Source organism: Aquarana catesbeiana, linkage group LG02 (assembly GCF_042186555.1).
Source record: "Aquarana catesbeiana isolate 2022-GZ linkage group LG02, ASM4218655v1, whole genome shotgun sequence".
In the NCBI taxonomy this organism is placed as follows: Eukaryota; Metazoa; Chordata; class Amphibia; order Anura; family Ranidae; genus Aquarana; species Aquarana catesbeiana.
This window is the reverse complement of record NC_133325.1, coordinates 323901525-323926939: the sequence shown is the minus strand read 5'-3', so window position 1 is coordinate 323926939 and position 25415 is coordinate 323901525. Positions and strand designations below refer to the sequence as shown.

Here is a 25415-nt window from a genome sequence, read left to right as displayed (position 1 = left end):
ACTTTAAAATACAAAAAACTAATATAACTGTAAACTCTATTGGCTGTAATGCCATTGCACATATTACCTGAATATATTGCCAAAATTAAATATTGAGAAAAAATATAAGAAAAGCCTCTTTCTTAATTTTTTCTCTTTCAGCAGCTTAGTAGATGCCCCTTACGTATCCTTATGCAGTAGTGCAATACATGTTTAAACTTTAATGTGCTATTATTACAGGCCCTGGATGGAATTGTCGCCAATTTAGAAATGGCCAGTAGAGTAGTGTAAATTTTCGATTTAGTTTTAGTCATAGTCTTTTGACTAAAATGCCATTTTAGTTTGTCATATTTTAGTCATCTGAATTGTTTTAGTTTTAGTTGAATTTTAGTAGACTAAAATAGTGTTAATTTAGTCTACGAAAATATTTTAGTCGACAAAATTAACACCGCTACACACACATCTGTGTCATTGGAGAATGGGAAAAAGTTTAAAATGGAACTAGATTCTCTCAATAAACATTAACTATTTTTAATACTTAGGCTCCATGCACACTGGAGCTCATGAACGGCCGTTCTGAACGTCCGATTTGCTGGTAGGAAAACGCTGCTTTAAAAATGTGATTTTTATCAGCGTTTTGCATTGCCGTCAATGGACGTTTAGCGCTAGCTTTTAATCATGTTTCTCTGCCTCTATTCAAAATCAGTGGTTCCCTATGGGAGCCCATTGATTTGAATAGAAGTCGCACCAGAAGTCAGATCATTATGATCTGACTTGCGGTGCGACTTGTGTGCTGAGGATGAAGGGGAACCCCGCCACAATGAAAAAAAAATTGATGTGGGGTTCCCCCCTCAGACAATACCAAGCACTTCGGTCTGGTATGGATTTTAAGGGGAACCCCCTACACCGAAAAAATGGCGTGGGGTCCCCCCCAAATCCATACCAGACCCTAATCCGAGCACGCAGCCCGGCTGGTCAGGAAAGACACCGGAAAGCGGGAGAAGAGGCCGGAGAGCGCAGAGAAGAAGGAAGAGACCGCCGAAGTCGGAAGAAGACCCCCAGAGCTGACTAATAAACTACTTTAAAAACCTGTGTAGTGTGTTTTTATTTTTGACACTTTTCCCAGGTGAATGGGTAGGGGTACAATGTACCCCATACTCATTCACATAGGGTGGGGGGCTGGGATCTGGGGCCCCCCTTATTAAAGGGGGCTCCCGGATTCCCCTTTGGGTTGTCGGGAAGAGGCCCTTGTCCTTATCAACATGGGGACAAGGTGCTTTGAGATGGGGGGTGCAGTGCCCCCTGCCCCGAAGCACCTACCCCCATGTTGAGGGCATGCGGTCTGGTACGGTTGGGGGGGAGGGCTTGCTTGTCCCCACCCCCTTTCCTGACTGGCTGGGCTGCGTGCTCGGATAAAGGTCTGGTATGGATTTTGGGGGGGGGGGACCCCCACGCCGTTTTTTCGGCGAAGGGGTTCCCCCTTAAAATCCATACCAGACCAAAGGGCTTGGTATAGTCTGAGGCGGGAACCCCACATCAATTTTTTTTCATTGTGGGGGGTTCCCCTTCATCCTCAGCACACAAGTCGCACCACAAGTCAGATCATGATGATCCGACTTGCGGTGCGACTTCTATTCAAATCAATGGGCTCCCATAGGGAACCATTGATTTTGAATAGAGGCAGAGAAACGTCGAATGAGGCTTAATGCTCTTTTTACACCGTTAACCCTCGTTTAACACCTTTTACCGGTGTCTGGCGTTTCCAGTACTGCTCTTGAACGCGAATTTCTGGAATTCAGAAAAAAGCCCATAAACTCCACTGCTCATTAAAGCTAAAAATGTCCATGTGTGCATGGACACATAGGCTAACATAGAGTGGAGTTTATGGGCTTTAAAAAAAAAAAACGCCCAAACTCCAATAAACTGCATTTATCAGCTCCAGTGTGCATGGAGCCTTATGCTGCTAGCATTTGTAAATAGGTAGGAAAATATATCAGATTTACTTGTGTTAAACTTTTTTTTTACTAGTCCTAAGTAGTCATCCTCACCTGGAGGAAGGGTGTTCTAAGGTAAACACACCCTCATGTCTGCATGCCTGAGTTAAGAGCGGATGGATTCCAGGAGGTAAATGCTACATGAATCATCTGCCCTTACTCAAAATGACCATGGCAAGAAATGCTAAGGGAGTGTTTTTTTCAAAAAGTGATTTCTCAACAAAAAAAAACTGACTCATGGATGGATGGGTGAGTTTCCTTTTAAATACTAAAAATGAATAAAATGGCATTTTCAGTTTGTGGTACTTGTGGGATAGAGTTTAGTTCTGCTTTCACCCAGGTTGACTCAGGTTAGGCAGGTCCTCACAGAGGGGCTCAGAGCATTCGACTGTGCCAAGTTTCCACGTCACCACCTTCCCTCCTGCATACATGCCCCACCCCACTACAGGCTCAGCATGCAGTACACTGTCATTGTAAGCTGGGGTGGAAACAGTGGTTGCATAGGGCAGGACCAGCAGCCATAACTGCCACCAGCATTGGGAATGTGGGTGAGCTGGAGGCTGGGATCGCTGCAGTTTGCACCTTCTGCTGCCCGTAAGTTGGCATACCCAGCCCACCACATGGTCGGCTGTATGTTGGGCACCACTGCCCCCTTGGTGTCCATATGTACTGCACACAATATGGCTGAATGGGGCAAATTGGTTCATTAATAATATTTACAAAATTTATATCACTACTCTATTTTAACCACTTGACAACTGGGCACTTAAACCCCCTTCCTAACCAGACCAATTTTCAGTTTTCGGTGCTCTCACACTTTGAATGACAATTACTCAGTCATGCAACACTGTACCCATATGAAATTTTTGTCCTTTTTTTCACACAAATAGAGCTTTCTTCTGGTGATATTTAATCACCGCTGTTTTTTTTATTTTTTTGCACTATAAATCAAAAAAGACTGAAAATTCAATAAAAAAAAAATTCTTTGTTTCTGTTAAAATTTATTGCACGGTGTTGCAGAGTATTGCACGGTGTTGCAGAGTATTGCACGGTGTTGCAGAGTATTGCAGTTTTGCAGACTATTGCAGATTATTGACATTGAGCAGTGCTGTGGGCACTAAACATCCAGCCCACAGCGCTGATGCCATCTCTCCCCCTCTCCCCTCGCACTGTACCGATCGGTACACAGAGGTGAGGAAGGAACTGGCGTCATGACGTGACGCCGGTTTGTTTACAAGTGATCGCTCCGTCATTTGACGGAACGATCACGTGGTAAACAGCCGCGATAAGCGGCTATTTACTGTGATGCGCCGGGTCCAGAGGATGTCCACCCAGAATAAGCCGACCGTGCTGTAGCCGTCTTTCGGCTATGGCCCGGTCGGCAAGTGGTTAAAGTATCACGTTTGTCACAAACGGGGATTTACACTTTTTTATTTTTATGCTTTTTTTTTTATTAGACCAGCATTCTTTTAGGGCTTTGTTTTTAAATGAGGCAGAATTTAGTTAAAATGAGTCATGGTTTTATTATGCAGCTGTGTTAGCCAGGATGATGGATGCTTTCATTGTGAAATATGACTTCCAGCAGAGCTGAACATTAGCACTCTACCTGACCATCTGTCTGTCAGCTAGACTTCCGGTTGCAGATGCGACTTTACAAAGAGTTGAAATGCAGTTATTTTCCTGAAGACAAGCTTTGATCATGCTCTTGACAACTATTTTCCTGACAGTTTTTTTATAGGTTTAAATCCGATATGTATATATAGTTTCTGAAGGGAAGTGATTGCCAGTTAATCAGTTTTTCTGTATAGTATAGTGTTTCAAAAATAGGAAAGTGTTTATTTTTTTCTTTGTGTAATTATGATTGATTTATTTAAATATTTCAGGTACTTATATAACGCCATCAATTTATGGATATATATATATATATATATATATATATATATATATATATATATATATATATATATATATATATATATATATATATATATATATATATATATATATATATATATATATATATATATATATATATATATATATATATATTACTATATTGTCCGTTCACATCAGTCCCTGCCCTTAAGGAGCTTGCAATCTAAGGATCTAAGGTCCCTAAATCACATTCATACATACACATACTAGGGCCAATTTAGACATGAGCCAATTAACCTACCAGCATGTCTTTGGAGTGTGGGAGGAAACTTGTAGCGTTTCCTTTTTCTTGTTCTATTTTTAGAAACAAAAACGTGTATATTAATGTATCAACTGTCTAAAACACACAATACCTGTTGTTCTCTACTCCATCCATTCATTTATCCATCCATAGTGCATTTATAAAAAATAAAAAAAAGGCCACGGGGGTGGTTTAAAGCTGAACGTCAGGAATTCAGTTACTGTGTAAAAAAAAAAAAAAAAAAAAAAGTCCAACTAGGTGCCTTCTGCCTCGCAGAGTTCTCTCTATTATTCACATCTGACAGGTTTATTGTGCTCCAGGAAGATAACTTCTGGAGCTCCAATGCCGTTTGCTGTGGTCTCAGTTCCTTCAAGAGCAGAGTCACTTGACCTGCTATGTCTGCCTCTTTCCTCCTTCTGCCCATTCACAGAAGCCCGTGCATTATGTGAACTCATTCACAAAATACAAAGGCTTCTGTGAATGGGCAGCAGAGGAGAGGGGCAGACAAAGCTGCTTTGTGTGCCTCTCTCCTCTCACAGCCAGAGTGTTTCCTCTGGGAGTGCAATAAACCTGTCACATATAAATAGGAGATAAGTCCCTCACTTAGGGCCTCACTCTCTCTCAACTAGTGTCTTTTCTCAGTATATTGCACTTAGTCCTTTGTCCCTCTGTTACACTCAGGACCTCACCCCTCTGTTATATACAATGCTTGTGATTCTCTGTTACATGCAAAACCTTATTGCTGTTCATAGTAATTTGCTTTTTCTTCTCTGCGACGTGCATGGGTTGATTTACTAAAACTGGAAAGCGCAAAATCTGGTGCAGCTGTGCGTAGCCCATCCATCAGCTTCTAATTTCAGCTTGTTCAGTTAGGGTTTGACAAAAAAAATTTGAAAACTGATTGGTTTCTGTGCAGGGCTGCACCAGATTTTGCACTCTTCAGTTTTAGTAAATCAACCCCACTCTGTTATGTGCAGTGCCTTATCTCTCTTACATACAATGCCTCGTCTCTGTCTGTTTAACACAATGCTTATTATTATTATTATTATTATTATAATAATAATAATAATAATTATTATAATAATTATTATATTATTTGGTCTTTGTGAAAGTTATAGAGTCTACAAACTATGGTGCCAATCACTGAAAACTGATCACACCTGATGTACTGAAGGCCTATCTCATTTCCTGAGACACTAACAAGCCAGGAAAGTACAAATACCCCACAAATGACCCCTTTTTGGAAAGTAGACAGTCCAAGGTATTTACTAAGAGGCATGGTGAGTTTTTTGAAGTTGTAATTTTTTTTCCACAATTCTTGGGAAAATTAAGATTTTTTTTTTTCTTTACACAAACTGGTCAAATGAACAGGTTATTTCTCTCACACAGCATATGCATAATTGCAACTACACCCCAAAATACATTCTGCTACTCCTCCCAAGTATGGTGATACCACATGTGTGAGACTTTTACACAGCCTGGCCACATACAGAGGCCCAACATTGAAGTAGCACCTTCAGGCGTTCTACAAGCATAAATTGCACATATCCTTTCTCAACCACCTATTATACTTTTGAAGGCCCTGGAGCACTAGGACAATGGAATTGTCCACAAAATGACCCCATTTTGTAAAGCACACACCCCAACGTATAATCTATGAGGCATAATGAGTCTTTTGAATGGTTCATTTTTTTCCAGGTTTTGGAAAATGTAGAAAAAAAATGAAAATGCATTTTTTTCCCACAAAGTTGTCCATTTATAAGATATTTCTAACACATAGCATGTACATAGCAAAAATGACACCCGAAAATACATTCTGCTACTCCTCCTGAGTATGGCGATACCACATGTTTGAGACTTTTACACAGCCTGGCCACATACAGATGGCCAACATCCAAGTAGCACCCCCAGGCATTCTAGCAGCATTAATTACACATATCATTTTCTGACTACCGATCACATTTTTGAAGGCCCTTCATATTTCTAACACATAGCAGGTACATACCAAATAACAAAAGATTACCTGTGGTTTTAGAAGTGCAGTGGTCCACAGAGGAGAGCATCGGTCCAGGCACAGCCAAAGCACAGGTACAGGTAGCAGGCAGAGGTGTCTAAGCAGAAATATTGTCCAAAGTCAGTAGAGGCAGCAGGCAGATATATGTTCAATACAGCCAAAGTATTGGTCCAAGCAGCAGGAAGAAACATTGTCCATAATGTCATGGGTCATTACAGGCAGCAATATAGTCAGCACAGCCAAAGTATTGGTTCAGGCAGCAGGAAGGACCAACAAGCTTAGGGACGGGGACAGGGGTAGAGGCTTCTCCCACCCAAATCGCTTTGAAGCCTCCGGGCAACCAGACCCTGTTCTGGGAGCACAGAAAACGAAAAACTGTTTTTCTCTACTCAGAACACTATTCTGAAGCCTCTCACATATGTGAGACCCCTGTGTACTAAAGCAGATGGCCAAAAGAAGTCCAAGTAGCAGGCAAAAACATGGTCGATTAACAGGCCAAGGTCCGTGCATGTGGAAGTCAGAAACATGGTTTAAATCGGCAGGCAGAGGCATCGTCTGTAAACAGGCTGAGGTTGGTGCACGTGGAAGTCAGAAACGTGGTTTAAATCAGCACGCAAAGACGTCGTCGGTAAACAGGCCATGGTCAGTTAATTAACATGGTAGCAGGCAAATTGGGAAATGGCAGTCTGTTAATAATAAGGGGAACTAATATTGGATGGATGTATGATAATTTTTGAAGAAAACTCTGATGCACAGGCCAGATTGGGAGGGACATTGGGGACAATAATAGCTGGTATCTCTTCTTACTCCTCCTCTGCTGCATACCGACATTTCTTTTGGTGTCTTTCAGATTCTGTGAGGGGAATGTGATGGGGAAAGTGTTGCTCGTTAAGTGGACTCATGCTATCAGAGCGAATGCTTCCTGGGGCGGCACCTTGTTGGTAAATGAGGGCAGTGACGATATCTTCAATATACTTAGGGTAGGTGATTTGTTGGTTTTGCGTTGCTTTTTGGTAGAAGATAAATGAAAAAGGGCCATTAAAAAGGGCCATGTGAAACAGGTGAAACGCAACTTTCTTGTACCAATAATGGGACTTTCTGGTTGATAAATAGGCTGTAGCATCTGATGGTCTAAATCCACCCCACCCCCCCCCGTGTACATATTGTAGTCGTGGACACATTCGGGCTTTACAATGGGGCCGCGTCTTCTTTGGATCTCCAGCACAGTGTCATTGTGGATGGTAGAGAGGATGTGGACATCTTTCTTGTCCCTCTACTTCATGGCCAACACCTCCTCGTTCCTCACGAATGCCGATTCTCCGTTTTGCAATTTTTTTGTCAACAGATTTTGTGGGAATCCCTTCCATTTTTTTTTTTTTTTTTCAAGTACCGCAGGCCGGGGTTTTTTTACTATAAAGGTGACGAAAAAGGGGCAGGCTGGTATAATAGTTGTCGACATATAAATGGTATCCTTTTTCGAACAGGGGGTATGTGAGTTCCCAGACAATTTTCCCACTGGTTCCAATATATGTGGGGCAATCACGGAGCTGGGAGTCTTTGCCTTCGTAGATCCAGAATGTGAAGATGTATCCAGTGGCTCAATCACGTAATTTATTTAATTTCAGCCCATACCTGGCTCTCTTGCTTGGTAAATACTGCTTGAAGTGCAGTTGGCCAGTGAAATGTATGAGGGACTCGTCCACACAAACTTTTTGGTCTGGGATAAAAACGTCTGTAAATTGCTCGGAAAGGGAATTGATTAGGAGGCGTATCTTGCACAATTTGTCGTGGTTGGGATGATCTCGGGGAGGGCACTGGGAATTGTCATTGAAGTGGAGAAAACGCATAATCATGTCGTATCTTGTCCTGGCTATGACAGCAGAATATATGGGCATGTGGTGGATGGGGTTGGTGGACCAATATGCACGGACTTCGTTCTTTTTTGTAATCCCCATATTAAACGTAAGGTAGTGGTAGTCGTCGCCACTGGAACATGCGGGCATAGGAAGAATTGGGGTTGGCAGCAATAAATTGGGATGCATACAGATAAGTTTGATCCACCATATTCTGCAGCAAATCTTGTGAGAAAAATAAACAAAAATAATCAAATTGAGAAAAATTCGTAGTGTCGGGCTGCACACCTGGCTGTGCAGTGAAAGGGGGGATGATAGAGGATCCTGAGTTGGCAGGCAACCATAAGGGGTTTGCCAGGGCGTCGGGAAGGTAGGACTGGGTTCTTCGGGTTGGGCGTGTGATTCCAGTACTTGTACTGGGCTCCTCTTCCTGGGGTCTGGCGCTGCTGGTGGTGGGCAGATCTCCTGATCTTGGTCCTGATCTCATTCTTTTTGGAGGGACGGTTTCGTCCGCGGACTCTGACTCTGATCCACTATCCTCTACTGGCTCGTATTCCGAACCAGAATCGGATGATGGGAGCTACCCGCTGCTCTCATCATCCGACATGGTAAGAATGGCATATGCCTCCTCAGGTGTGTAAACCCTTTGCAACATTATGGTAGTGCTTTTTGGTGGGCCTATGTAATGGTACTGCTGGTGATAGTGGTGGTACCGATTGTGGTATTAGTGGTGGTGGCGCTACCGATGGCGGGCCTGATGGCAGTACTGATGGTGGTACTGAAGGTAATGCTGGTAGCAGGCCTGTGTGGTGGTGTAAATGGTGGGCCTGATGGCGGAACTGGCGGTGGTACCGATGGTGGTACTGGTAGCCTGTGTGGCGGTACCAATGGTGGTACCGATGGCGGTGGGTCTGTGACAGGTAATTGACAGATGGGTTGATTGAATGACAGATGGACTGATTGAATGACAGATGGGCTGATTGAATGACAGATGGGCTGGGTTGATTGACAGATGGGCTGATTGATGGGCTGGGTGATAGGTCCTCTTTATTGGGGGGGGCGTGTTGTGCACAGTATACAGACAATATACACTGACAGCTCACTTACTGATTTCTGCTCTCTCCTCACACGATCAGTGTGTGAGGAGAGAGCAGAGATCAGATAGTAACTGCTTCTCAGTGCTTACATTTGTGACGGGCTGTGATTGGACACAGCCGGTCACGTGGTAAACAGCCAATTTCATTGGCTGTTTACCCTGATCGGGCAAGCGCTGTGTCCAATGGTCGATCCCTGCTCTGCACGCCTTCGGCAGCGCGCACGGAGCGCGCCGCCGAGTTTGACGTGATCGGCTGTGACTTTGACACAGCTGATCACGTGGTAAACAGCCTGTTTACCGCGATCGGGGAAGTGCTGTGTCCAAGGGCGCGCGCTAGGGGGTTATCCTGCTGGGTGTCATGACGCCCAGTCAGGATAACGCAACCACTTCCTGGCCATCAATATGCTATAGGCCGGGCAGGAAGTGGTTAAGGTGAATTTTTGCATGAATCTGTCCGCATATTTCAATTTCTACTACGACTGTGCAATTTTCTTTAGATTTACCAACATGTGAGGGCTTACCTAAACAATCCATTCAATTTTATATTCAGCTAGGTAAACCTTCATACTTCATAGCTGTTAATAATCGTAGAGGAAATTGTAATGTGTGTCTATTCATCTCTAAAGAATTTGTTGCAGATGAGATGAAGTTTCATAGCTTTATTCAATATTATGAATGCATGCATGTTTTCTGTGGACCTACACATCTTTGCTTCTGTACAACTCTGTTATTTACATATCTACTCTTTTTTTATCTAAATTTTATAGATCACAGAATTCTAGAGTATGCAACTACATACCTTTTTGTTCTACATCAATCATCCCTACTATCTAATGCCCCTTAGCAAAACCTCCTCTCTTATGCAAACTGTAAGTTATTGATCAGCCTTGGGCTTTGTTCCTTTGCTGTCTGTCATATAATGTATTTATCTGGACTGGCTGGAGGAGAGAGAAATGGCATGAAATCAGGGTGGCTATAAATCAATGATTTTTTTTTTTTTTTTATCAAATTTTAATAAAATGCTTTTGGAGTAAAAATCTATCTAAAGATAGTTTTTCTATATAGTATGTACATTAATAATTTAATTTATTCAGCATGAAATGGAGCATAGTTATGTAGCATGAGGCTATATATGCTGCAATATTTACATTTTTGGTAATCTCATTCAATAAATCCAAGCTCTGAAAGCTGAGAACATGCATTGCATTGATGCATTCACACAATTTCACAGTAACCATGAGATAAAACAAAGTTTGGGAATATTGCTTTATCCCATTGTTTTACAAATCTATGTACACTACAAACTGTATGATTGAATCGGTTCTGATATCACTGTTTTACTAAACTGACAGCTTATTTTTCTAAATGGGAAACCTTCATTTTGTTTGCAAATATTAAAGATTCTAACTACCAGCAAGAATAAGTCCTTTAATTTACATTTAACGAGTACCTGTCATTTCAGATCCATCATGGCAGCGACTGTTAACAGGCATCCACTCACCTGCTGCCGCCACATCCCTCACCTTGTTGTGTCACTGCTGTCACCAGTCGTCTCATTAAAGTAAATGGGACTGTCGGTGAGTCAACAGTGGGTCAGAGGAGGAGCAGCTGTGGGAAAGAGATGACAGTTCTTCAAAAATTGTGAGTAAATCAAGTTGATTTAAATCAAGCCTTTTTACTAGTGATTTAAATCTACTTGATTTAAACCAAATCCACCCTACATGAAATGGACACCATAAGCCCGACTTTCATCTGAGAGTCCAACCAACTGTTTCTTTGCAAAAAATTACAGCAGAGACCTTTTAGTCAAAAATAATTGCATTCTATTCCTTGAAAGACTTAAAATATTATTAAAGATATGATGAGCCCGAAAATTAAAAGAACACTGGAGTTGTGAAACCTGTTTGTCATTGGCAAGCATGCACCAAAGTAACTTGCTTCCTGAAGGTGCTGATAAAGGGATCATTCTATAGAGCAAAGGGAACGATTACCGATTAGCTGTAGAGTTTTCTAACTTAAAAGATGCTATAAAGAAACTCTGCAAGAGTTAAAGGCACCACTAACGTCTATAAGGACTTGCTTTAGTTTTAGAGTGAACCCATGCATTGGCCAAATACTGGAGATGCTCTATGGCTTGTGGATCCAGAGCTGCAATGAATGTAAGGCCTAAGAGCATGTCTTGGTTTCAATGGTGATTAGGTTTCTGTTCTTTCTTGACTCCTGTAAATACCAAAAAATTGTGGTTTTACTTTATTTGAGAATTACATGTTAACATATGGCCATGATTACCTTGCTTTAAGTAAACCTGTGTTGCCTGTCTGCCTCCATTAGATCCAGATGAAGGGGAAGTGGTATACTGTATATAATACCAGTCTTTGGACTGAAAATGCAGATGTAGGAAGGCATTTTGGAAATGTGATATGTTGACTTTCCTTACAGCATGGTCATTGTTTATTTCTGCTTGTTGCACTAAACATAACAGGGGAAATCATTAAAATGTCCACAATAATACCGGACAGGCTTGTGTTATTGCTGGGGGGATTCATGTGATGCTGAGTCACACTGACTGAATAAGTCTAGATGAAGAAATAACAGCTACACTGTATACTGTTCTGAAAATACAAATCGAATCATTACATTGAAATCTATTTGTATCACCCTGCAGCCAGTTTTTCCAGCAAAATGTAGACCCTGTTGATGTGTGAGCTTCTCAGTAGGACAACGTGTAATAACACACTGTCTAACAATCAATCATATATACATATATATAGTTCTCCCACTTAAAAAGATGAGAGGCCTGTAATTGTCATCATAGGTATACCTCAACTATGAGAGACAAAATGTGGAAACAAATCCAGACAATCACATTGTCTGTCTGATTTTTGAAAGAATTTATTTGCAAATTATGGTGGAAAATAAGTATTTGGTCACCTACAAACAAGCAAGATTTCTGGCTCTCACAGACCTGTATCTTCTTCTTTAAGAGGCTGCTCTGTCTTCCACTCATTACCCGTATTAATGGCACCTGCTTGAACTTGTTATCAGTATAAAAGACACCTGTCCACAAGCTCACACAGTCACACTCCAAACTCCACTATGGTAAAGACCAAAGAGCTGTCGAAGGACACCAGAAACAAAATTGTAGACCTGCACCAGGCTGGGAAGACTGAATCTGCAATAGGCAAGCAGCTTGGTGTGAAGAAATCAACTGTGGGAGCAATAATTAGAAAATGGAAGACATACAAGACCACTGATAATCTCCCTCGATTTGGGGCTCCACGCAAGATCTCACCCCGTGGGGCCAAAATGATCATCAGTACGGTGAGCAAAAATCCCAGAACCACATGGGGGGACCTAGTGAATGACCTGCAGAGAGCTGGGACCAACGTAACAATGGCTACCATCAGTAACACACTACGCCGCCAGGGACTCAGATCCTGCAGTGCCAGATGTGTCCCCCTGCTTAAGCCAGTACATGTCCGGGCCCGTCTGAGGTTTACAAGAGCGCTTTTGGATGATCCAGAAGAGGATTGGGAGAATGTGATATGGTCAGATGAAACCAAAGTAGGACTGTTTGGTAGAAACACAACTTGTCATGTTTGGAGGAGAGAGAATGCTGAGTTGCAACCAAAGAACACCATACCTACTGTGAAGCATGGGGGTGGCAACATCATGCTTTGGGGCTGTTTCTCTGCAAAGGGAACAGGACAACTGATCCGTGTACATGAAAGAATGAATGGGGCCATGTATCGTGAGATTTTGAGTGCAAACCTCCTCCCATCAACAAGGGCATCCTCCCATCAACAAGATGAAACGTGGCTGGGACTTTCAGCATGACAATGGTCCCAAACACACGCCCGGGCATCGAAGGAGTGGCTTCATAAGAAGCATTTCAAGGTCCTGGAGTGGCCTAGCCAGTCTCCAGATCTCAACCCCATAGAAAACCTTTGGATTGAGTTGAAAGTCCATGTTGCCCAACGACAGCCCCAAAACATCACTGCTCTAGAGGAGATCTGCATGGAGGAATGGGCCAACGTACCAGCAACAGTGTGTGACAACCTTGTGAAGACTTACAGAAAACGTTTGCCCTCTGTCATTGCCAACAAAGGATATATAACAAGTTATTGAGATGAACTTTTGATATTGACCAAATACTTATTTTCCACCATAATTTGCAAATAAATTCTTTCAAAAATCAGACAAATTTGTTTCCACATTTTGTCTCTCATTTTTGAGGTATACCTATGACAATTACAGGCCTCTCATCTTTTTAAGTGGGAGAACTTGCACAATTGGTGGCTGACTAAATACTTTTTTGCCCCACTGTATATATAATAGTGTATATGTATGTATGTATGTAGATAGAGATATAATATATATCCAAATCTGTTTTTTTTTGGCACTCACAGGTCCTGCAGAGGAGGAGGATCAAAAACAGCAGTGTTTTTATTGCCAACATTTTGATGAAAGCTGAGTTCCAGACGTTCCTGACCAGGCCATTTTTTGCGATACGGCACTGCGTCGCTTTAACTGACAATTGCACGGTCATGCGCCGCTGTACCCAAACAAAATGTAAGTCCTTTTTTTCTCACAAATAGAGCTTTCTTTTGGTGGTATTTGATCACCTCTGCGGTTTTTATTTTTTGCGCTATAAACAAAATAAGCGACAATTTTGAAAACTGTATTTTACTTTTTGCGATAAAAAAAAATCCCAATTTAAAAAAAAAAAAAAAAATCCTCAGTTTCGGCCGATATGTATTCTTCTACATATTTTTGGTAAAATCGCAATAAGCATATATTAAGTGGTTTGCACAAAAGTTATAGCATCTCCAAAATAGGGATAGATTGTAGGCATTATTATTATATTTTATTTATTTATTTATTTGTTTATTTTTACTAGTAATGGCGGCGATCAGCGGCGGACAAATCGGACACTTTTGACACTTTTTTTGGGGTCCATTGACATTTCTACAGCGATCAGAGATAAAAATGGCCACTGATTACTATATAAATGTCATTGGCAGGGAAGGGGTTAACACTAGGGGGAGATCAAGAGTTAAGTGTGTGTTCCCTGGGTGTGTTCTAACTAAGGAGATTGGACTGACTGGGAGAGAAGACAAATCGTTGTTCCTACTTGGTATGAACACACCATCTGTTTCTCCTCCCCTGACAGGACAGGAATTTGTGTGCTTACACACACAAATCCTCGTTCCTGCTCTCGTGCACACAATTGCGGGTGGCTGGCGGGGATCATGCGCCTGCTATGGCTCTTAAAGCGGCCTCATTATATATATATGGTGATTCGCGCAGCAGAGCCTTATTGCCGCTGTATATATACAGGAGCTGGTAGGGAAGCGGTTAAAAGTCAGCAGCTACAAAAGTGTAGCTGCTGACTTTTAATAAACCCACACTCACCTGTCCCACAATCCAAAGATGCGGCCGCCTGAAGCCTCCATTCTCTCCCCCACCTCTCCCTGACGCCAGCATCACTAGTGTGGGCACCTCACCGGGTGCACACTGCGCATGCACGCTGTGTATCCTGAATGATTGGGCAATCTTCTGGGACCTGTAACATTTCCCAGAAAATTGCATGTAGGGAGGAGGAGAGGAGAACTTCTGCTCGGGTTGCCTAGGTGGCACAAGCGGAATTGGGAGCTGGGTACCTGTCAAAACTTTTCTTAGTTTGTTATAAAATTTTGCATACAAATAATCTTTCTTCATAAATGTAGGCCACAATGTAGTCTGCTACATTTCTTTGGTAAAAAATAACCCAAATCAGTGTATGTTATTTAACCGCTTCCCAAACACCTCACGCAGATATACTGCGGCAGAAGGGCACGTACAGGCAGATTAACGTACCTGTACGCTGCCCTTTGAAAGGCGGCTTGCGGGCGTGACTGTGATTGCGGGGATACCCTCGATCGTTTCACGGTGAGGAAGAACGGGGGATGCTGATGTAAACAAGTATTTCCTCGTTCTGCCTAATGACACTCTCACTGATCACGCTCCCTGTAATCGGAGCGGTGGTCAGTGTAGTCACACACAGCGCCCCCCACAGTTAGAATCACTACCTAGGACACACTTAACCCCTACAGCGCCACCTAGTGGTTAACCCCTTCACTGCCAGTGACATTTTTACAGTAATCAATGCAATTTTTTAGCATTGATCGCTGTATTAACGCCAATGTCCCAAACATGTGTCAAAATTGTCTGTGTCCGCCATAATGTCGCAGTCACGATAAAAATCGCTGATCACCACCATTACTAATAAATAAAATAAATGATCAATAAAAATGCAATAAAACTATCCCCTATTTTGTAAACGCTATAACTTTTGCGCAAATCATTCAATAAACGCTTATTGCGGTTTTTTTACCAAAAATATGTAGAATACGTGTCGGCTTAAACTGAGGAAAATTTTTTTTTAATATATTTTTGGGGGATATTTATTATAGCAAAAAGTAAAAAATAATGCGTTTTTCAAAATTGTCGCTATTTTTTTTTTTTTTTATTGCGCAAAAAATAAAAACTGCAGAGGTGATCAAATACCACCAAAAGAAAGCTCTATTTGTGGGAAAAAAAGGACGTAAATTTTGTTTGGGAGCCACGTTGCACGACCGCGCAATTGTCATTTAAAGCGACGCAGTGCCAAATCGCAAAATACACACTGGTCTTTGGCCAGCAAAATGGTCCGGGGCGTAAGTGATTAATCTGTGTAAACATTATGGAGGCTAAAATGTATAGTATGTGTGTGTAAATATATATAATGCCAGGATAGTGCATTATATTACCTCTGGAAAGTAGACATTCTCAGGTATTTAGTAAGGGGCATGGTGAGCTTTTGAAGTTGTACATTTTTGTCACAATTTTTTGGAAAATTAAGAAATTATATAAAATGTGTTTGCGTCTTATTTATTTTTTTGCATACTGTCACCAGTGCAGTACAGTGTCGACATATGACTGGTGTGGCAGGGATACTGGTTTTTGAGAAAGTGAAATTGAACCTATGCAGTTTGTTTGACCTCAATGTCCTGGAATGTTATAAAGCCCAGAAGAGATTGGCAGCTTCCACCTGAGGCTTCCTGTATGGCTTTTTTGTTTCTTGGTATGGCTTAGTAGTCATCTGATTACTTTTCTGAGGACTTTTTTTACAGTCATCTGCTATGACCTGATTAATGCTTGACCATATTTACCATTATGTTTTTATTATAAAACGTTCTACAGTATCTCACAAAAGTGAGTACACCCCTCACATTTTTGTAAATATTTTATTATATCTTTTCATGTGACAACACTGAAGAAATTATACTTTGCTACAATGTAAAGTAGTGTGTACAGCTTGTATAACAGTGTACATTTGCTGTCCCCTCAAAATAACTCAACACACAGCCATTAAGGTCTAAGTGCAAATTAGGCCCAAATTGTCAATATTTTGTGTGGCCACCATTATTTTCCAGCACTGCCTTAACCCACTTGGACATGGAGTTCACCAGAGCTTCACAGGAGCCCTCTTCCACTCCTTCATGACGACATCACAGAGCTGGTGGATGTTAGAGACCTTGCACTCCTCCACCTTCCATTTGAGGATGCCCTACAGATGCTCAATAGGGTTAAGGTCTGGAGACATTCTTGGCCAGTCCATCACCTTTACCCTAAGCTTCTTTAGCAAGGCATTGGTCATCTTGGAGGTGTGTTTGGAGTCATTATCATGTTGGAATACTGCCCTGCGGCCCAGTCTCTGAAGAGAGGGGATCATGCTCTTCTTCAGTATGTCACAGTACATCTTGGCATTCATAGTTCCCTCAATGAACTGTAGCTCCCCAGTGCCGACAGCACTCATGCAGCCCCAGACCATGACACTCCCACCACCATGCTTGACTGTAGGCAAGACACACTTGTCTTTGTACTCCTCACCTGGTTGCCGCCACACACGCTTGACACCATCTGAACCAAATACATTTATCTTGATGTCATCAGACCACAGGACATGGTTCCAGTAATCCATGTCATTAGTCTGCTTGTTTTCAGCAAACTGTTTGCGGTCTTTCTTGTGCATCATCTTTAGAAGAGGCTTCCTTCTGGGAAGACAGTCATGCAGACCAATTAAATGCATTGTTCGGCGTATGGTCTAAGCACTGACAGTCTCCCCACCCCTTCAACCTCTGCAGCAATGCTGGCAGCACTTATACGTCTGTTTCCCAAAGACAACCTCTAGATGATGATGCTGAGCACATGTTCTCAACTTCTTTGGTTGACCATGGCAAGGCCTTTTCTGAGTGGAACATTTCCTGTTATACCATTATATGGTCTTGTCCACCATGCTGCAGCTCAGTTTCAGGGTCTTGGCAATCTTCTTATAGCCTAGGCCAGTGATGGCGAACCTTGGCACTCCAGATGTTTTGGAACTACATTTCCCATGATGCTCAACTACACAGCAGAGTGTATGTATGTAGAGCAAAATTCTTTTTTTTCAGATCCTCAGAGTTCTTTGCAATGAGGTGCCATGTTGAACTTCCAGTGACCAGTATGAGAGAGTGAGAGCGATAACACCAAATTTTACACACCTGCTCCCCATTCACACCTGAGACCTTGTAACACTAACGAGTCACATGACACCGGGGAGAGAAAATTACTAATTTGGCCCAGTTTGGACATTTTCACTTAGGGGTGTACTCATTTTTGTTGCCAGCGATTTAGACCTTAATCACTGTGTGTTGAGTTATTTTGAGGGGACAGAAATTTACACTGTTATACAAGCTGTACACTCACTACTTTACATTGTAGCAAAGTGTCATTTCTTCAGTGTTGTCACATGAAAAGATATAATAAAATATTTACAAAAATGTGAGGGGTGTACTCACTTTTGTGAGATACTTATCATTTATCATATCATATCACTACAGTACTGTGTATTGTTTCACAGTAATCAATCATATTTAGCTTCTCCCTCTCTAGCTGACATGTTACGGGACAGGTTTCAGTGCACACCAGCTGTGCACCTGGGAGAGTCAAAAGCCATGTACAAAAGAAGCCTGTGTATATAGTTGGTGCATTGACTGAGACTTCCACATTGGGCTGAATTATATGTATATAGTGTCCTGTACATAATCTGTTTTAATATTTAAAGCTCTATATGGTCATTAGTGGAACAACTTGTCTATTTCTGTATGCTGTTTTCAGACACTATATTTACTGTGGCTGGCAATTACCGGTATATAGTGCATCCACTTCCATAAACGTGGATGCCAACGGGGATGTACACAGCAGGCTTGAGCACTCTGCAAACTTTGAAGTTCATGACCCATTTTCAGGATTAACAAGTTTAATGAAGTGGTGAAGGTGATTGGTTTCAGACATTTTCTGAGGCCATTATGAGAATGGAGTTCACATCGTGCTAAATTGCTCCTGATACAGACTGTGACATCTTGGGAATTCTTGCTTGGATTATTTCCTGGGCAATTGGTGTGGTGGATTCTTTTCAAACACCTGGCATATTAAGCTGTGGTTAATGTACCATTAATGAAAGCAGTTGGCTTATTTTAGCAAAGCTTATATAAAAAATATTTCCCAAAAGAATGCTTTTGCCTAAATATAAACAATGCTTTAGTTGAACCTGTGACTGCAATATTGCTTTTTTTTTTTTTTTTTTGTTTTATGCTGCCATCTTTTTAATCCTTCACGAAAGTGAACAATTTTGGCATTTGATTTGTCTAGATAATAAATGTCACCTTTCTGAATTGGCATATTAAAGCTGCCCAAATGGCTATTCATATCAAGCCAGGTTCCTATACTAAAGGTAGGGAAGCATTTTACAAGCTGATACACTGCATGGACTTTTAAATAATGCCTACTAATATGAGAGGAGCCATCATTCTTAGCTACAAAAATATTTGAATACATTCCCCTTACTTTCAAAAACAGTTTTGGCTTCTGTATAAAAACTGGAGTAACCTTTTCTTGGGTCTTTTAGTCTTGACATTGCTGGATGTTTTGTCGACCTCATAATGTAACATTATTACTTGGTCTTGTTTAGCTGGTTATTGTGTTACAGCCTTTATCAACATTTCAGAATGGGGGGAACCCTTGAAATAGCTTTCTGGTCTCAAAGAACCCACGGTAATTATTATTATATATACAGCTCAAAGTACATTAGATGGTCAGTGGCAATAATGTCCCTTACATTTGTGGTCACTGGAAGAATGCTCCGTAAATGTGTGGTCATTGGGAAGAATCCCCCTTACAGATAGAAAAGATCATTAGCATCAGTGGTTAATCACTAATTTGTAAATCTTGGGTGGGATCCCAGTCATAAAAAATGATTAAAGAGGGAGTCCACCTAAATCCACCAAAAAAAAAAAAAAAATTAAAAGCCAGCAGCTACAAATACTGCAGCTGCTGACTTTTAATAAATGGCCACTTACCTGTCCCAGGGTCCAGCGATGCCGATAACCCGCTCGATTCTCGGCAGCTGCCGCCGCCATCCTAGGTGAGGGAATCAGGAAGTGAAGCATTGCGGCTTCACTTCCCAGTTCCCTACTGCGCATGCGCGAGTCGCGCTGCGCATCGTAACTGGTCCCCGCTATCTCCTGGGACCTGTGTTTCCCAGGAGACCAGCGCGGAGGGACAGGAAGAGGCATAGACTCCCGTGGGAGTCTATGCCGGAAGTGGATGCAAATACCTGTCTTTGACAGGTATCTGCACCCCCCCTCCCCCCTGAAAGGTGCCAAATGTGACACCGGAGGGGGGGAGGGTTCCGAAAAGCGGAAGTTCCATTTTTGTGTGGAACTCCACTTTAAGTTCTCTTTGGCATCATCCCAAATAGAAATATAAAAAAAAAGGTTAGACACAAGTAAAGCTGCACGATTCTGACCAAAATGAGAATCACAATTTTTTTTGCTTAGAATAAAGATCACGATTCTCATGGCGTAACATCTTTCACATTATACAAAAAAATTGGGCTAACTTTACTGTTTTTTTTTTTTTTTTATTCATTAAAGTGTATTTTCTTCCAAAAATTGCATTTGAAAGACTGCAGCACAAATACAGTGTGACGTAAAATATTGCAACAACCACCATTTTATTCTCTAGGGCAGTGGTTCTCAATCTTCCTAGTGCCGGGACCCCTTGATAAAATTTCCCAAGTTGTGGGGACCCCCAACATTAAAATTTTCGTGGGGTGTCAGCACCCAAGACAACACAATTAATTTGCACCCCTAACCCACGGACATTTAGCTCACCCTGAGTTCCTTCCACTCGTACAGTATTAAAACCCCTTATGGTACATTTTAGGATTTACCACTCTTTCTCTTTGTTCTTTTTTCTTTCCCTTTTATCTCTCTCTTCCCTAATTTCTTGTCCCCCCCCCCCCCCCCATCCCTCTCTCTAGCCATTTTTCTTGTTCTCTTATCCTTTCTCTCCTTTTTTCTTTGTTCCTCCCCTTCTTTGTTCTCTCCCTTCCATTTTTATTCCTTCTCTTACTCCTTGGTGGGGGGAATGGGATGAGTGGCAGTGCTGACGGGGAGTTGGGATGAGTGGAAGCACTGGTGAGGGCTGGGATCAGTGGCAGTGCTGGGGGGAGTTCTGATTAGCCAACTTAGGTGATCTTGATCAAGGTCATCTGCTGATCTGAGAACTGTAGTGGGGACTTTTAATGGCAACTATAATCACAGGTAGTGTTACTTACTGTGTCTCCGAACTTTGTGGTGTCTCATAGCAGTGACACCTATGCCGAAATCAGGAGCTAGGGTCTCCTCCAGCCCCTCCCACTTCACATTCCTCACCAGTCAGCTGACCTCTAGTCTCTGTCCCCCAGCCATGCCATGAACTGAATGGGTGGCCGCGGTCTCCAGGGACAGCCCTGTTGGGCGACCGTGAAAACGCTGGGAGAGCGGTGTGGGCTACAGGAACAGCCCAGGATTCGGTGACCCCTGGCAAATCTTCATTTGACCCCCAACCTGGGGGTCCCGACCCCCAGGTTGAGAACCACTGCTCTAGGGTCTCTGCTTAAAAAAAAAAAAAAAAAAAGTTATAATGTTTGGGGGTTCTAAGAAATTTTCTAGCAAAAAATGATTATAAGTTAAAACCAACAAGTGTCAGAAAAAGGTTTAGTCTTTAACTGGTTCCTGACGAGCCACCGCAGTTATACTGCAGCAGGTTGGCTCCCCTGGGCGAGTCGTTGTAGCTGTACGTCGGCCGCTTTAAGGTGCCGCATCACTGAGGAGACCATGCGTGTGCCTGGCGGCCACGATATGTGTGTGTGTGTGTGTGTGTGTGTGTGTGTACACACACATATCCCCGTTCTGGCAGGGGAGAGGAAACAGATTGTGTGTTCCTAGTATATAGGAACAACGATCGGTCTCCTCCCCCAGGTAGCCCCATCCCCCCTACAGTTAGAACACACTTAACCCCCTGATCTCCCCTTAATGTTAACCCCTTCCCTGCCAATCACATTTATACAGTAATTGGTGGCTATTTTTAGCTCTGATCGCTGTATAAATGTCATTGGTCCCAAAAAAGTGTCAAGTGTCTGATCTGTCCGCCGCAATATCGCAGTCCAGATAAAAATCGCAGATCGCCGCCATTACTAGTAAAAAAATAAAATAAAAAAAAAATGCCATACATCTATCCCCTATTTTGTAGACGTGATAACTTTAGTGCAAACCAATTTAATATACGCTTATTGCGATTTTTTTTTTTTTTTTTTTCAAAAATATGTTGGAAGAAATTCATTTTTTTTATTTTGGGATATTTATTATAGCAAAAAGTAAAGAAAACTTTTTTTTTTTTTTTTGTTTGCTATTTACACATTTCACATTGAAAAAGCGCAAAATTAAAAAAAAAAATCTATTTAATTTGTAAATAACTTTTCGATGCTTTGTACCAATGCTGACAGCTGAAGTGAAAACAAAACAGTTGCAGTAGGTATCGGTAATTGGTATCGGCGAGTACTAAAAAAAAAAAGTACCGGTACTCATACTCGCTGTAAAAAAAAAAATGGTATCAGTGCATCCCTAATTAAAATCATGGTGACTTCGATGCCTTATGTCCAGGACACTCGTGATGTTCTGGCCAAGTTGCAGGATCTGGAGATTCCTTCTGGGGCCCTGCTGTTGGTGATCGACATGGATCCCCAACGCCTTAGGGCGGTCTCCTTTTTCCTGGAGATGACCTTTCCTGAATTTGGTGCGCAAAATGGGTTTATTCTACAGCTTCCAGAACTCGCCTTAACTAATAACTATTTCCAATTTCTGGATGGATACTATCAACAGACGAGGGGTACAGCCATGGGAGCACCTTGGGCTTCATCATATGCCTGCCTCTACCTGGGCCTATGGGAGCTGGAGACGGTCCATGTATCTCAGCGGGGTACTTACCTGTCTGAGATACATTGATGATATCTTTATGGTATGCATGGGTGAAGAAGAGCAACTCTATGAGTTTTAGGTTAACCCACATGGTAGACCCCAGGACAATCTCCTTATTCTCGATCTACAAATCTCCATAGTTGACAACAGAATAACTACTTGTACTTTTAGAAAGCCGACTGCAGCAAACATGCTTTTGCAGGCTTCTAGTCACCACCCAGATCATCTGGTTAAAGTAAGATTAAGTTAGGTCAGTTCTTGTGGCTCCGCAGGAACTGCTTTAGGGATGATGATTTTCAGAGGGAAGCAGGAGAGATGTTTGGTAGATTCAGAGACAGATACTACCTTAATAAAGTCCTTTAAAAGGGCACAGAGAAAGGCCTGGACAAAAGGTAGGAGGGACCTTCTGGTTAATAAGCAGGAAACTCAAAAGACACTATGTAAAGAAACCCTTCTAAGGATAATGACTACCTATGGGGCACAATGGGAACAAGTCAAAAATGTACTCCAAAAGCATTGGGGAATTCTTACGAAATCCTCTGCACTAACTGATATTGTAGGTCCTCGTCCCCAACTAGTCGCCAGAAGGGCCCGTAACCTTAATACCTTAGTTCATTCTGAATATACTAGGGTAAGGACCACAAATTGCTTGACAGATCTACCAAAGGAATGTATGCATGCGGGCACTGTCAGATGTGTAGATTTGTTGAGAAAACTGCAAGCTTCACAGATGCGAATCGGAGTGGGGTGTTTCAAATAATGTTATCAATTGTGCAGCCACCAGAGTAATTTATATGCTGGAGTGTCCATGTAAAAAGTACTATATAGGAAAAACCAAGAGACAACTCCGAATTTGCATCGATGAACACTTAAGAAGTATAATAAATTCAAGCAAGGAGGAGAATAAGAAGAGAAGACATGTCCCCACTAGCATTACATTTTGCATATTTCCATGGAGGCAGCACGGCTGGTATCAGTATTAAGGGGATTTATACCCTGAATTTGCCATCACGGAGAGGTGATTTCGATACCATCCTGTTGCAAAAGGAAAAAATGTGGATATTTAGGCTCAAAACGCTCATGCCCTTGGGCTTGAATACTGAATGCAGTTTTCAGCCCTTCCTTGAATGTTAATTAGGGCCAAAACCCATTATATATGTAAGGGACATAAACTCTGTTGGAGGACAAAATTTGTCCTCTTTGATTGCCGATAGGGTATGCCTATAAAATATCCAATCTCATACTGGTATATTATGGCCTATTACCACTTCTATATTGTCTCTAACTGCTCTATTACCCTTGGTATCCTGGTATTTTGGCTATGTTCTTTCCTCTGTACCTTGATCCCCTCAGTACTGTTAAAGCTATTTGCTTGATATGATATGCCTTATATGAGCTCTTCTGGCCAGCAGGTGAATGAATGTGTGGTGTCTAACTGGGAGGTTGACATCTAGTGGTCGTGAGAATTGTAGCCACCAATCAATTCTGTGTTGTGAAAAAAGCATATAAATAGACGACTGCTTCTGATCCCTCCCATCCTTGAAAAAACCCACGTGACTGGGTGAAACGTGTCGGCAATGACACCGCGGCAATGATGCACCGCATCACGCCAGCTCAAGCGCACTACACAGCATGAGGACAGTGGGAGCTATCTCTAGTTGAGGTATCAGGGCACGGAAATCCAGCCCCCTGGATTTCCGTGTGGCAATTGAGCACCTTGGACGACAGGATAGGTGCAGTGCGAGATCCCCCCCCCCCCCCATAGCCGGAATCTTACGGAGATACCTAGGACACCTGTCAGATATCAGAGACTCTTGCCCACAATGGTCGGGTGAGCGGACCATTGGTCCTTTGACTGTCTATATTCTTGCACAAATACCTCTGTCCTGACCTGCAGATAATTTCTACCCACTGCCCAAGTGAAAAAACCTCACATTGGGTTACCTCTGCTAACACGGCTTGGTTTGAAGCTGAAGACCTGAATTATTGACTGTCATTGATTATATGCTGCCTTCTATATAGTGTTTATCACCAGTTGAATAAGAGTCAATTCAAATAACCCAGTGGTATTGTTCTCTAAAGGTTTTTTTTTTTTTTTTTAAGTGTCTGGACTCCCAATATAATACCCCTTATCCCCCAGATGGGGGGCTGATGGTCAATAGTGATGGGATACGCACATTTAGGGATGGTGTTAGTCACCAAGATTTACGTGCCTATTTAACCGCTACTTTTTTGCTCCTTATACTGAAATTTATTTGGGTGTATATGGTGTGTGCTTGATGTATACATGACGCAGCTGCTTTTGCTTAGACAACGTTGTCTTATTTTAACATTAGTCTAGGTGTTGGTGGTTGTTGATATTGTCCTTATCAATTGTGCAATAAAAATTCCCTTATTAAGCAACTTGGTCCGCCTGTGACTTCCTTTTCCAGGGGGTCCTCTTTCCCCTGTATTATTACTAAGTATTTTTTTCTTCATAAATTTGGGCTAACATTTATACTGCTACATATCTTTGGTAAAAATAGCCCAAATTAGTGTATGATTTTTAGTCCATGTGAACGTTATAGAGTCTACAAGCTATGGTGCCTATCATTGAAAATTGATCACACCTGATATACTGACGGCCTATCTCATTTCTTGAGTAACTAACAAGCAAGGACAGTACAAATCCCCCCCAAATGACCCCATTTTTTCCCACAATTCTTGGGAAAATTAAGAAATATATATATTTTTTACACAAAATTGTCATATTAAAAAGTTGTTTCTCACACACAGCATATGCATAGTTGCAGGTCAGTGATATCATCATCATCATCATCATCATCATCTCCATCCTCATTACCACTGGAGACAACTTGGGAATACTCTGTGGCTGGGGGAACATGACTGCCAATTTGTATACCAATGTTCTCCCCTCTCTGTACACTCATATTCCTGCC

General features: G+C 41.9%; 1 protein-coding gene across 4 annotated transcripts in view; it reads left to right on the top strand.

The window, feature by feature from the left end:
* The window catches only part of ST6GAL2 (ST6 beta-galactoside alpha-2,6-sialyltransferase 2), a 249127-nt gene that overhangs the window by 14774 nt on the left and 208938 nt on the right, over positions 1–25415 (top strand). The window contains exon 2 of one of the 4 annotated variants that reach the window (XM_073614793.1): positions 7014–7143. The exons of the other annotated variants lie outside the window; for them this stretch is intronic. The gene's annotated coding sequence lies outside the window, so the exon portion shown is untranslated. The remainder of the gene's footprint in view (positions 1–7013; positions 7144–25415) is intronic. 4 annotated transcript variants of the gene reach the window in all.